Genomic DNA, 11,980 nt, shown 5'->3' with positions numbered 1-11,980 from the left:
ACTGCAGAGTAACAGTGACTGCAGAGTGACAGTGACTGCAGTGTGTAAGTGTGCAGTGTGAACAGTGTGTAAGTGTGCAGGGTGCACATTGTGTGAGTGTGCAAGATGAGTGTGCAGGATGAACAGTGTGTGACTATGCAGGGTGAACAGTGTGAGTGTGCAGTGTGAGCAGTGTGTGAATGTGTAGGGGCAGTGTGTGAGTGTGCAGGAAACAAACACTCAAACTAAGTCCACCACACACATACATAACACCACACACATAAGACCACACACACACCATACACACACATACACCACACACACACATACACACACACCATATACACACCACACACACATACACGACACACACATACCACACACACACACCACACACACACCACTCTCTCACCACCACACACTCATCACCACTCACCACAACACACTCACTACCACACACTCACCCCCACAGACTCACCCCCACAGACTCACCCCCACAGACTCACCACTACAAACACAACCACACACACAACCACACACACAACAACACAACACCAGCCGTCAGTGCACGCTTTCACCATAGCCAAACACCACCAGCCATCAATGCACTCTTTCACCAAGCACAAACACCATCAGGCGGACAACACCAGGCAGCCGTCAGTGCATGCTTTTACAAGGCGCACTCACCAGCAACCGTCAGTGCACGCTTTCACCAAACACACACACCATCAGCCATCTGTGCACGCTTTTACCAAGCACACACCCACCAGCCGTCAGTGCACCCTTCCACCAGGCGCACACACCTCCAGGCGCCAGTGCACTCTTCCACCAAGCACACACACCACCAGCCATCACTGCACGCATCAATTGTTAACGCATCCACAATTAACTATTGTAGCAATCGCAGTATGGTACACTTTACTTTTAAACATATTCATCTAAAGCACAGCATGCCACCATTGCTAAAATTACAATCCAACCCACATAATTCCACTACACACCACATGCACAATGCCATTAGCTCAAACTCAAATAAATCCGAGCCCCATTGCATTTCTAATGCTTGTTTAATAAGTTATCAATTGCATGACTTTGTAAAAGGTAAAAAGTTAGTGGTTTTTATGTATATTTTTTGTATGTTTAATTGTACCCGTAAGGGAGAGTGGTGCAGTAAACTTTGCGTTCATTTTTAAATTAAAATGCCCCTTTTGATAGATGTTGGCTTGAATGCAGAGTGCAGTCTAGATGGATGTAGGCGAGCGTCACGGCATTGTTCACATTGTAACTCATTCTCAGGGGACGGCCATACAGCACTAGGGCATCTGTGGAATTCACAGTGCCCAGTTCAAACTCGGAAGGATGATGGACTAAGCCGGCCCAGTAAGAATGTCTGTCTAAGCTGAATGTTGCACACAGCAGCAACAGGCGCGTTGACACCGAGGGCTATCCTGCCTCGCTTTGTATCCTCTTAAGTCCATTGCATTGTTTGGTTTCACACAAGTCTCGACTTTCTTATGATATGCAAATCTCCCCACTTTGAACACCATTTACCACTAAACTGCTTCTATGTGTTGATTGTTAAGGAGGAAGTGGGGACGTGCAGAGTAAAATAAAAAGCATTTGCAATGCAATGATCTCGCATTTGCGAGAGTTTGAGCTATTGGCATTGTAAATGACAATGCTTTTTAGGTCTCGCCTTTACCATTCCGCAGGAATGGGAAATGGGGAGAATTCAAGTCGGCTATTTTCTCTTTAAACTAAGGGCTTTCAGCCGCGGTTTTCTTTCAGTTCACGTGAATCACGTGAGCAAACATGCACGAGCATTCACGGCCAGGGCTTCTCCTCCCCTAGCAGCACTCCTCCCACACTAGCAACTCCCCCCTCCCACACCAGCACCTCCCCTCTCTCTCCCCGCAATCACAGCCTTTCCCTAGCAGCACTCCTCCCACACCAGCACCTCCCCCCTCCCGAACCATCACCTCCCCTCTCTCTCCACGCAATCACAGCCTTGCCCTAGCAGCACTCCTCCCCCCTCCCACACCAGCACCTCCCCTCTCTCTCCACGCAATCACAGCCTTGCCGTCTGGTATCTGCCTCATCCTTGTCCTCTAGTTCCAACTCTCCATTGAGGACACTGGCCCGTTTGTTACTTGTTGTAAAAGGGGTTTGTCACTGGCGTTAAATACCTTGCATCGTTCCTTCAGTGTTTACCAGAGCTCCAGCCTGTTTTGCAAAATACGAAAAATGCTCATTTCATCAAGCCCAGGCACACAGTACACATTCAGAGAAAGAGGCCGTAAAGGCTCCGCTCCCCGCCCCCCGCCTGCACTTCGCACTCTCCGACTTCCCCTCCCACGGCCGCTCTTCCCATTCACGCGCTCGTTACCATTTGCTCCTGAGCCGCATTTCTCCTCCCCCCCCCTAATCACAGCAATGCCAAGAGCTTGTTTTTTGAGCAGACATGTCCGAGAAATTTGCCAACCATTAAAATGTATACCTTTTTGGTAATATAGTACCTGTTTGGGTCTCATTTACATTAACTTTATTAACTTGTCTGCCCAAGCTAGAATGTATTTTACATACTATCATCATATACTGTGTGGATGAAAAATATGAGAATGGCAGGTTTATGTTAGGCCTGCCACGGTTTACTCAGTCTCCAGGATGTGCAACCGCTCAGTTTAGTGCGCAGGCGCTAAATGTTCTTCATCGTCACAGAATTATGGATTAAACCCTACAAGTTCTTGTTGCACTGTGAGTCATTAAATTAGTGTCGACCTGTTACACCACACTGGAATTTTCGATACCTTCACTGCTTTTCAGGGCAAACTTAATGCGTGTTTTTGTGGCTGTTGATCCGGTATTCCTACTTATTGTTCGTCTTTTTGGTGATTTGTCTCCATATGTTTTTCTGTAAGTGTAAATGACAGACTGCGGTCGAGCCACCGCCGATGACACCTGTACTAAGTGATGTCGATCGCTCTCATAGTAACGTAAGCATGTCCGTATTCCCTTTCCAGTCTAAGTGACGTCAATGAAGTGTCTTGATTGTCTGAGAAATGCTTCAGCCCGGGTAGCTGGGGTGCCCATTGTGGCGGTGCTTATTAAAGACGCTTAAATTACAGACATGTTCTCACTGCCCGCGTAAGATACACTAAGCATTTTTGTAAAAGGGGTTTGTCACTGGCGTTAAATACCTTGCATCGTTCCTTCAGTGTTTACCAGAGCTCCAGCCTGTTTTGCAAAATACGAAAAATGCTCATTTCATCAAGCCCAGGCACACAGTACACATTCAGAGAAAGAGGCCGTAAAGGCTCCGCTCCCCGCCCCCCGCCTGCACTTCGCACTCTCCGACTTCCCCTCCCACCTCCCACGGCCGCTCTTCCCATTCACGCGCTCATTACCATTTGCTCCCGAGCCGCATTTCTCCTCCCCCAACCTAATCACAGCAATGCCAAGAGCTTGTTTTTCAAGCCCAGGCACACAGTACACATTCAGAGAAAGAGGCTGTATAGCTCACCGATACTGCCTGTACTGAGACCACTGACCCTCCCCTCCGACCTCAGGGTGGATGTCCTACAGTGCTAAATTCCGTCTTCGTCACCTGTGTCAGCAGATCACAGTTTGAGCAAGTAATTGAAACAGGTGTGCACACGAATCTGTGGATTGGACCTATCGTGTATGGTTCATGGTTTAAGAAAACGGTGTAACATCTCATCAACGATATTTGGAAAAGAAAAGAATACATGTTGCCAGAAATGCGCGGTATACAACTTCCATTCCAACATCTTCACCAGCAAGTGTGCACTATGCCCCAAGCTTCTCATGCCCCAAGTTTCTCATGCACTCTGCTTTTCTTCTCCCATAATCTCTGCCTTCCTTTCTCCCATGCACTCTCCCATCCTTTCTCCCTTGCTGTCCGTCTTCATTTTTCCCATGCACTCTGCCTTCATTTTTCCCTCTCACTCTGCTTCCCTTTCCCCCATGCCCTTCACCTTCCTTTTCCCATATCTGCCTTGCTGTCACCCACAATCTCAGCCTTCCTTTCTCCCATGCTTTCTAGCTTCTTTTTCCCTTTCTTCCATACTGTCAGCCTTCCCAGCGCTTGGACGCCCTCGGGCAGCAGACGCGCTCTATAAAACCCCTTCACTTCACTTTTTTCCATTCTGTCTGCCTTACACTCTCCCATGAACTCTGCCTTCCCTTCTTCCTTGCTCTCTGCTTTCTTAGGTCTCGCCTGTCGATGCGCATGCGCATCGAGCAAGCGAGAGTATTGCGAGTTATCCACTCTTTATCCACACTGCAAGGAATCGTGGCGATTCCTTGCAGTGCCCGTGACTTTTAAGGTCAATGCGCATGCGCATTGAGCTTATGCGCATGCGCATTGACCTTAAAAGCGCGTGCGCGTGCACGTCCGTCTTTGTTTACCCGCTCCGCCCCCTCCCCGCCGTGTCGCATTTCTCCTCCCCCCTCCCCTCTCTTCCTTCCGTCTGCGCCGTCTAACTTCCCCCGGTTCGAGTCCACCGCTCGCCTTTAGACTTTCCAGCCTCTTTCTGTACCTTCTAAACTCCGTCTGTACTTTCAGCCTCCTCTGTACCTCCCAGCACCCCCCTAAACTTCCATGTCCACTTCCCCCTTTCAGTCATCCCGGACCATGTCCCCGCCTCCCTCCCGTTCTCTGACTCTGTGTCGCTGACTTGGGCTGTTTCAGAAGTGTCCTTTCTTCAGGGTCACTGATATATGTTGTTGTCATACATTTCCTGGCCTCAAAAATGACGGACAGATTTTGTTTTCTCACATTTATTATTGAAGCGAGGTGGGTAGTAGGTATGTCGATGACCGATCGTGTTTTCATGAGTCCACGATCGTCAGTGTCACCGATTGTTACCCCTCTACACAGATTAAGAACTCCTTGAAGCAAAGAGGGAACACATCCAATGCTCTGAAGTTTGACGTCTTTAGAGGTCTCTTTCCATTGTCTTTGCCGCACATCCGGCATTCGGTAACATACTCTCCACCTGCAGACTGCATATCTTGCAGCCTGAAACCTCTGTGTAATAAATGTGCTGCATGCTGCATATCGTACAGCTTGCTATCTATGTGTGAAATAAGTGTGTTGCAGACTGCATATCTGGCAGACTGCAATCTCTGTGTGTAATACATCTGTCTCAAACAGCATATCCCATAGTCTGCAATCTCTGTGTGTAATAAATGTGTATAGCAGACTGCATATCTGGCAGACTGCAATCTCTGTGTGTAATACATCTGTATCAAACAGCATATCCCTCACCCTCACTCACCCTCAACCCCTCACCCTCACTCACCCTCAACCCCTCACCCTCAATCCCTCACCCACACTCACCCACACTCACCCTCACTCACACTCACCCACCCTCACTCACCCTCACCCTCACTCACCCTCACCCTCACTCACCCTCACTCACCCTCACCCTCACTCACCCTCAACCCCTCACCCTCACTCACCCTCAACCCCTCACCCACCCTCAACCCCTCACCCTCACTCACCCTCAACCCCTCACCCTCAACCCCTCACTCACCCTCACTCACCCTCACCCTCAACCCCTCAGCCTCACCCTCACTCACCCTCACCCTCAACCCATCAGCCTCACTCACCCTCACTCACCCTCAACCTCATGCTAAATATTTACAAAAAAACCCATAAACAATTCTAAAAGCACTAACTCTAATGCTGCGAGACCTATTGCATTTCTAATGCTTGTTTCTCATGTCGGCTTTTCTTTCACTCATGCTCTGTCTTACTTTTACCCTTGCTCGCTACCTCCCTTTCTCCCATAACCCCTCCTTTCTATTTCCTGTTCCCCGATACACACTGCCTTTTGTTCTGTCTTAAGGTCTACTTTCTCCTCTCCCATGCAATATTCTTAACTTTCTCTAACCTAATCACTCTGGGACACCACCACATCACTCTGGGACACCACCACATTACTCGGGGACACCACCACATTACTCGGGGACACCACCACATCACTCAGGGACACAACCACATCTCTCGGGGACACCACCACATCACTCTGGGACACCACCATATCACTCTGGGACACCACCACACATCACTCAGCCCAACCACATCATCACTCAGCACCACAACAGTACTGTCCTTGCTTGCTACCAACAAGCATTGCCATAGCCAATAGGACTCACATTAGGAAAGTGTAAGCTAATAATTTATATATTTTCCAAGCCAACACATATTAAAACAAGCACTGGCGTTGCCAATAGGTCTCGCAGTAGGAAAGTTGGAGCTATTACAATTGCAAAAAACAATGCCTTTTATTTTTGTTTTCATTTAAAAAACATAAAGGGCTTTGTCATTTACAAAACCAATAGCTCCAACTTTCCTACTGCGAGACCTATTGGCAATGCCAGTGCTTGTTATTTAGGTGTTTTGAAAACGTGCAAGTGGTGTTAATAGTCCCTGCTTACGAGACGCAAGGCTGACCGTAACTGCACCTATTTTACTGCCAGCCTTTGCTTCTATAAGTACAAAGTGCGTATTTACACACCGTTTGCAAATTTTCAAAACACATAAATAAAAGGCGTTGTCATTTACAATGCCAAAAATGTAAAAAGAGAAATTAACAGCATAGATTAATACAATACAAAATGTAGACACAAGATATCCTAAAAAAATATATATGAAGTCCTGGACACTTCTGATTTATCTGAGCAAAAATACTTGAAGGCTCTCTGACAAAGAGTGTCCATAGTACACCCAGGAGAGCTGGATTCATGTCAATTTCTGGGAAAAACCGCGAACTTTCAAAATGAGTTCCATTCCGTTTCAATGCCTGCAGAGGTACCGTATGTATAGCATCTATAGGCTCTAGTGACATAACCCATCTCCCGCTGCCCACTCTAAAGCAGTCAGATGACCCAACATAGTCCGATAATGGCTCCAAGAATCCCTGCACTGAAGGCCATTATCGTCCAAAGTGGCCCAGACCAGAGGCAGGGGTGTTCAATAACATGGGGATGCACAGAGCCACCCAGGGGCCCCATGCGAGGTCAGGGGTTCCAAGCGACGTCAGGGACCTTCATCCCGCACGCGCTGGCTTTAAACATCTGTTCTTTGCACGACCTGCCTGGAGATGTCACCTCAAAAGGAGAAAAGTGAACCTACCTGCACCCGATTACAAACGGCTACTGTACAAAACTACACTGGTGGTTTCACAGCGCCTGTGGTTTCGATGAAATGTTGGCACCTGCCAGTGCGCGCTCTTTTCACCTTGTGCTTTATGGGGGAAGAAATGGGGGTGCACTTTCCTACATCTGTTTCACGTCAGCATATTTGCTGGTAGCTCTGGACGATGGTGAAAGCAGACCCCTGCCATGACGCGGCAGAATACTGACGGCCGCGTCACACACTACACGGGGCCAGGGTGCAGTCGCATGTGCAGAAACTGCCCGTACAGCGCACGCTATTGATGGAGACGGAAACGAAAACACGGCGTTGATTTCAATGAATGAGTGAATCCCACCACGGGGCTCCTCGTGAACAAGTGTTAGACAGACAGGCGGCCTCGGAGCTGCCAATCGGCCCCCTGCCAGGGGCCACTCATTCACCCACCGCAGACACTGGGGCTCCTAGGCCCGTACGTACCCCGGTGAATCCCAGAATGCACTGCTGCTGGCCCCAGAGATCTGACGTACCTCACAACTATTAACTGGCCCGGAGCAGGAGTTTGAATCCCCTGCAAAATCAACTAGCATTTAATGTGTCTGAGGCCCATTTGAGCAATATTAAACGGTGCACTGACAACAGCTATCGCTTACAGCACTTTGAAACAAGAGTGAGGCACTTGTTGAAGAGGTGTGGCGCAGTGGCCAGGGTGCCTGACTCCAGACCACAGGGTTCACGGTTCGATCCCCGCCTCTGGCGGCAGGTTAGCCCAGCACTGTGAGACTCAAATGCCGGCTGTGTACTAATTAATGTTTGATCCGTATTTTAAATTACATTTAGTGCACACTGCTCCGCGCGTGCTGCTGTCAGGGCAAATCTGCAGTGCGCCTATGCAAGGGGTATGTATGGACCATGGCCCAGTCACTCTTTCATTGTATAGCGACGACGCTTGCGGCACTGGTTGAGAGTAGCAATACATACGTAGCTGCGCTATATGTGCATGTGAGAGGATTTTTCCATTCCGGCACTATGCAAAATGGCGCACGAGACAGAGAGTATATGTAGGCAGGAAGGCGGGCGGCCATGCGTTACTGCTCCCCGCTGTGGGATCCGTCTCACAGAAGCTCGGCGGCATAGCTGAGTAAAACCACATCCGAGAGGTCCTGAGTAGGTCTCCCACACTGGGCATTGCATCATAAAAGAAAATACACGTATTTCTTAGGTCATATTTACAGGTTTTTTACACTTTGAAGCAACTTCAGTGCGCCCGCATGCGAGAACACATGAAAAAACACATTTAAGATAGACACGGGACTATAAAAGAATGGACATAGGGAACATGTTTAGGAGTGGGGTCTAGTTTATAGGCAGCGCCACTGGAATTAAGCAGCAGGAGATGACCAAATTAAGCGGCAGTGCTGACTAAATTATTCGGCAAAAAGAGGCAAATTAGGTCGCATAATACAGCACATTTTGTGATAGAATGACTTCAAAATGTGGTAATTTTCACCAATTTTAACACTGTTTTAGCAAAGATTTCATCTCAGTACCAATAAACTTCTGAAAGATGACCAGTCAACTTTTGTGAAGGGCTTTCCACTGCATGGCACATGGGTTACTGTTTAAAAAAATGTAAGTAACTTGTTTAAGCTAAAAACATTTTTTCCCCAAAATCTGTAAATTATGCAGCAGATTATGGACTGTACAGCCCATGCGGCAAATTCTTAATTATCTGGAAAACGATGGGAAAAAAATCACATAATTACAGTGCCCTTATTGGAAGGTTTTCGGATCATGGTTAGTTTGATGGGGGTAGAGCTGGGACTTTTTCATGGAAAATTCAACCTAACAGCACAGGACCCCCAGTGGGTCCAGACACTAGCCTGTCGGGTGTGCCCTCCTGTGGCACTAAGGTGGTGGCGGCTCTACTATGGGGGCTCCCTGCGTGGGGCGCAGGCAGCCTCACTCAGGGGCTAAAGACGCGTTAGCACCTGCGCACTTAGAGAGACTTAGATTGTGTGTTAATGATGGACAGCCCTACAGCTTTCTTTATTCCTATTTCTTTGTATTCCACCTGGCTGGGGACCTCGTGATTTGTGTGTTTCTGGTACCAGGAGGTGTTCTGCAGTCAGATCTGGTGAGAGTTTGGCTGCAGACTCTCTGGTCCCTCGGACGCACAGTGCAGCGTTGTGGAAACGGGCCACTTCCACGGAGAAAGGGATGCGCTGTGCGTCGAAGGCCACGTGCTTCCTGCAGGAAGATTCGCATCAGAGTCTTTTATCTCATCCATCCATGTCAGGGGTCGAGGAGCCCCCTCACAGGCCCTGAAGGGCCAGGCGTGGCCAGGAAAGGCGCACACACAGCACGTGCAGTGACCTACACACGGGATGGCAAAGCTGCACTGCTCAGGGCGCGGACTACTTAGACAGCCAGGGTTGATGCTGTCTGGGACGCAAGGCGCGTTGACTCGACGTCACAGTGCGGTGCTCTGAATCACAATAACGTCATAGTCCGGGGGCTCAGCAGGGCTAGATAAGGCCGCGCAGGGCCCATAAGTCTGTCAGTCGGACATTGCGGTGAAGATGATCACGGGAGTCCGAGGGCCCGGCCCTCCTGACGAGGAACCAAGCTCTCCGGCCATGATGGGACTCTGCGCCTGCGGGTTTCGCAGGCAGACGAGGATTCTGCAGGTAGTCTTCTGCCTGCTGGCCTTCGTGACGTGCCTGGGGTCCGTGATCTACCTGTACAGGCACTCGCAGCTCCAGTTCCAGCAGCAGCAGGAGACGCTCTCCGGCATGGTGGAAGTGATGTATGAGCAGCGGTCCAGTCTGGAGCAGTCCCTTGAGAAGGAGCGTGCGGAGCACAAGACCCAGGAAGATTTTGGGGTACAAAACTTAAAAGCTCAAGAAGCCCTGAGCAAGGAGAAGGAAGGCGCCATGAACCCCGACGTCACCCTCCCCTCTCGGCACATGACCCTGAAGAACCAGCATGAAGGAGCCAAGAAGCAGCTCCTGGACTTACAGGCGCAGTATAACTCCCTAAAGCTGGAAAACCGGCGCGCGTTGGAGAGCCACAACCAGAAATACGCCCAACTCCAGCGGGAGAATGAGAACCACGTGGAGATGCTGATGGATACAATATCGAAACTAATCGAAGACAGTACAGTTCTTCGCAATGCATTTGAAGAGGTCCGCGCTAAGCTGCGTAGTGCGCAGGAGCAGCTGAATAAGATGCAGCAGCTGAATGAAGCTCTTCGGAGGATACCAAGCTACAAGCTGGTCCCAGCCCTGAGGCACCACCCATTCCAATTACAGGCCCCAGATGAGAAGCCTTCCAGAGCCTTTGATGCTGAATTGCAGCGCATTCGCGAACAGACTCGCCTACAAGCGAATACTCTGGCGACACCGCCAGACTCTGGGAAGAAAACCCCAGAAAGTGCTGCCCAGACTGCAGTATCTATCGGAAAATTGTTGGTACCCCGGACGGGGTCTCTTGAAGTTCTGACTGGACTCCAAGCGAACAATCTGGAGACGCCAACAGACTCTGGGAAGAAAACCCCAGAAAGTGATGCCGAGGCTATGGAATCTATCAGACAATTGTTGGCACTCTTCAGGGCCTCTTGAAGTTCTGCCACAGCCAGCCTTGCCTCTGTGGCTATCGAATGATAGAGATAGCCGTGCGGTGCGTTTCTAGAGGACGGTGAATAGCAACCAGGCTGGAGAGGAGCTGTTGAAAGACTTAAAGACGATAAACTTCACCATCAGAAACAGCACCATCTACTATGATAAATTTAGGAACATGAATATTGGCTAAGACATTGTGACCTGGACGGTGGACAAGAATGGGATGCCTTTTACGCCCTGTTGGCGAGTACACAGGAAATCTGACCCTTGATGCTGATCAGATTCAGTGCCATACGGAGAGACGGCTAACAACCTTTGATAGCTCTATACTCCAGTGTGTGTGAAAGAGAAAGGGAACTGTGCAAGCTCTCCATCCAAGGGGCCAAATTAGGAATTTAAGAAAAATTGGATTCCACTCCATTCTTGCAAGCCAGGTACTGGAAGCAATATTACTCTCTCCTTTGCTGAAGACAGTAGTGGAACATCTTATTCCCGGCCAACCAGGAGAGACTAATGGAGCCAGGCTACTCTTCATTCAAAGAGAATCCACTGACTCTCAGCCAGCAGAGATTAGTGGAAACCACTCTCCCTCCCAGCGGAGCATATTGGAAGCAATGCCATCCACTTCCACCCGAGAGAGTATTGGGTGCTCTTTTATTCTCCCCTTCCCGGCAGAGAGTAATGGAAGACATAGCACTTTTCCCACCCAGAAGAGAGCCGTGAAAGTCACCCTACTCTTCCTGCTCAGAAGAGAGAAGTAGAATCTTCCTACTCACTCCAGCCAAGACAGAGTAATGAAAGCCAACCACCTCTCCAGCCAGAAGAGAACAGCAGCAGCCAATGTTACCTTCTCCACCCAGTCATTATACACTCCCCCTTTCTCACCATGGCAGTGCCAAGGGGCTTCAAATATCCTTTGCAGAATTTTTGCCCACTAGTTTTTTAAAATGAGTTTAGCACTTTTTTGAGAGGTCTGTCTGCTGCCCTTTGTTTTACTTTTTTTGACATGATGTCTCTCAGCACAGTGGTACCCTACACCTCCGCTATACTTTTTAAATACTAATTCTTTGTAACTTATCTACATGATGGCTATTCCTTTCACTGTTCAAAGATGGCCGCTGGACTGATGATCTTCTCTAAATCTGAGGTACGTGGTCCATCAGCATGATGGAGGTAATGCTCTCCGCCACTCTGACAAATAGAGCACCGTCTTTCA

At 49.0% G+C, this 11,980-nt stretch overlaps 1 pseudogene; it reads left to right on the top strand.

The window, feature by feature from the left end:
* Positions 1-9,783: 9,783 nt before the first annotated feature.
* LOC147677718 (Golgi integral membrane protein 4-like) lies at positions 9,784-10,954 on the top strand (annotated as a pseudogene).
* Positions 10,955-11,980: the final 1,026 nt, after the last annotated feature.

This window comes from Lissotriton vulgaris, chromosome 12 (genome assembly GCF_964263255.1).
Source record: "Lissotriton vulgaris chromosome 12, aLisVul1.2, whole genome shotgun sequence".
NCBI classification, from domain to species: domain Eukaryota; kingdom Metazoa; phylum Chordata; class Amphibia; order Caudata; family Salamandridae; genus Lissotriton; species Lissotriton vulgaris.
This window is presented reverse-complemented; position numbering and strand designations above follow the sequence as displayed.